The sequence below is a fragment of the Otolemur garnettii genome, unplaced genomic scaffold (assembly GCF_000181295.1).
Source record: "Otolemur garnettii isolate 467f Iridium unplaced genomic scaffold, OtoGar3 scaffold00011, whole genome shotgun sequence".
Lineage (NCBI taxonomy): Eukaryota > Metazoa > Chordata > Mammalia > Primates > Galagidae > Otolemur > Otolemur garnettii.
In genome coordinates this window covers 35,622,356-35,624,490 of record NW_003852406.1, presented here as the reverse complement: position 1 = coordinate 35,624,490, position 2,135 = coordinate 35,622,356, and the positions used below count along the sequence as shown (strand labels likewise).

Genomic DNA, 2,135 nt, shown 5'->3' with positions numbered 1-2,135 from the left:
AACTCCTGGGCTCAAGCGAGTCTCCTGCCTCAGCCTCCCAAGTAGCTGGGACCACAGGCGCCCGCCACAATGCCTGGTCATTTTTTGGTTGCAGCCATCATTGTTGTTTTGACAGGCCCAGGCTGGATTTGAACCCACCACCTTAGGTGCATGTGGCTGGCGCCTTAGCCACTTGAGCTACAGGCACCGAGCCTAAAGTCTTAATTCTAATGAAAATAATCTCATTATAGTTTTTATACTATTTGACATGTTGTATATTTCTAAATAAATTATGAAATTGATTTCATACATTTCTACATGGCTACCAGAAAATCTATAGTAATGTATGTAATTCACATTATATTTCTATATATAAATACTCCTTATCACCTTTGGCCTATTCCTTTTTACACAATCTTCCCATGTATCATAAAAAAAAGTCTACATCCTCATCAGAATCAGTCTTCACCCACACAGAGATCCAACCCACAAGTAAACCATAAAGGGGCAGTATTACCAAAGACTCAACCATCATCATTCTTCAAAGGCTTCCCAATGGAGACCACCAACATGCACTGCCTAGAAGCTGTTTGTACACCTATCTAACCCTACTGCTACCAAGTTTTCAAATCTAAATCACCTGGCAAATGATCATGAATTCCTCGGTTTATGGGTGTGGTGCAGACTCTACTGAAATCCAGAGAATTATCCAATATGGCATTTATCCTTCGAAAGATATTGGCATTACTACATGTGGAGAGTGCAGGTGCTTCCTGGTTGTCCCAGCAATCTTTTATCCTTCCCGCTTCTTCTTCCTAAACATAGAGAAAAAATATTTAGGTTTTCTACACTCCTTTCAGACAGACTTTGCACTGCCTTTCTCTCAACCCAATACCATAAGTTTTCAAGAACTTGAGTTTCTTGCTTATATGTTAAAATATGTAATGAGTATTTACTAGGAGCAAGGTACTCTGAGAGAACTGTAAGAAGGAAAAAAAACATCAAAATACAAGGTATTTCTTCAAGAGCCTCCTAATCAAATAGGACACACATATGGTGTGTGAATTAACATGGGCAGTGCTCATAACTCTGGGGAGGGCGCCGGCCACAAATCCAGAGGCTGGTGGTTCAAACATGGCCTGGGCTAACTAAAACAACAATGACAACTGCAACAAGAAGAAAAAACAACAGCCGGGCGTTGTGGCAAGTGCGTGTAGTCCCAGCTACTTGGGAGGCTATGGTAAGAGAATTGCTTAAGCCCAAGAGTTTGAGGCTGCTGTGAGCTGCAACACCACGGGCAGTGTGTGTAGTCCCAGCTACTTGGGAAGCTGTGGGCAAGAGAATTGCTTAAGCCCAACAGTTTGAGGCTGCTGTGAGCTGCGACACCACAGGCAGTGTGTGTAGTCCCAGCTACTTGGGAGGCTGTGGGCAAGAGAATTGCTTAAGCCCAAGAGTTTGAGGTTGCTGTGAGCTGTGACACCACAGTACTCTATCCAGGTCAACAACTTGAGACTCTGTCTTAAAAAAAAAAAAAAAAAAAAACAAGAAAAGAAAAGGAAAGAATTAGCATGACATGGTAAGAGCAACATGAGGTTCAGAATGTAAAAAATTATGAGACCTGGTTTGAATCTTGGGATACATCCATGCACTGGAATACTGTTTGCAATATAAAGGAATGTAGCACTAACACATACTACAACACAGAAAACCTCAAAAACATGAAGTGAAAATAAAAGAAGCCAGTCACAAAAGACTATATATGATAATGACCACATTTATACGGAATGTTCAAAATAGGTAAATCTAACAATTAGTTGCCTATGCCTGCAGAAAGAAGGGAAGTTGGGGGTGGTAGATAGGGTATACATCGCTTCTCTTTGAAATGGAAAGGTTCTATAATTAGATTATGGTGATAGTTGTACAATTCTGTAAACATACAGTTAATTCTTGAACAACACAGGTTTGAACTGTGTGGGTCCACATATACGTGGTTATTTTTTAATAAATACATTGGAAATTTTTAACAATTCAAAAAAGCTTGCAGACAAGCTTTGCTATGTAGCCTAGAAAAAGCAAAACATTTTGCTACCATAAAATATAGAGAAATTGGCTCGGCGCCTATAGCTCAACCGGCTGAGGCGCCAGCCACGTACACC

General features: G+C 40.7%; 1 protein-coding gene across 1 annotated transcript in view; it reads right to left on the bottom strand.

Moving 5' to 3' along the window:
- Positions 1-788, bottom strand: part of CPEB1 (cytoplasmic polyadenylation element binding protein 1) — an 89,615-nt gene extending 88,827 nt beyond the window's left edge. Inside the window, exon 1 of the mRNA XM_003784607.2 lies at positions 620-788. The gene's annotated coding sequence lies outside the window, so the exon portion shown is untranslated. The remainder of the gene's footprint in view (positions 1-619) is intronic.
- Between the last annotated feature and the right edge of the window lie 1,347 nt (positions 789-2,135).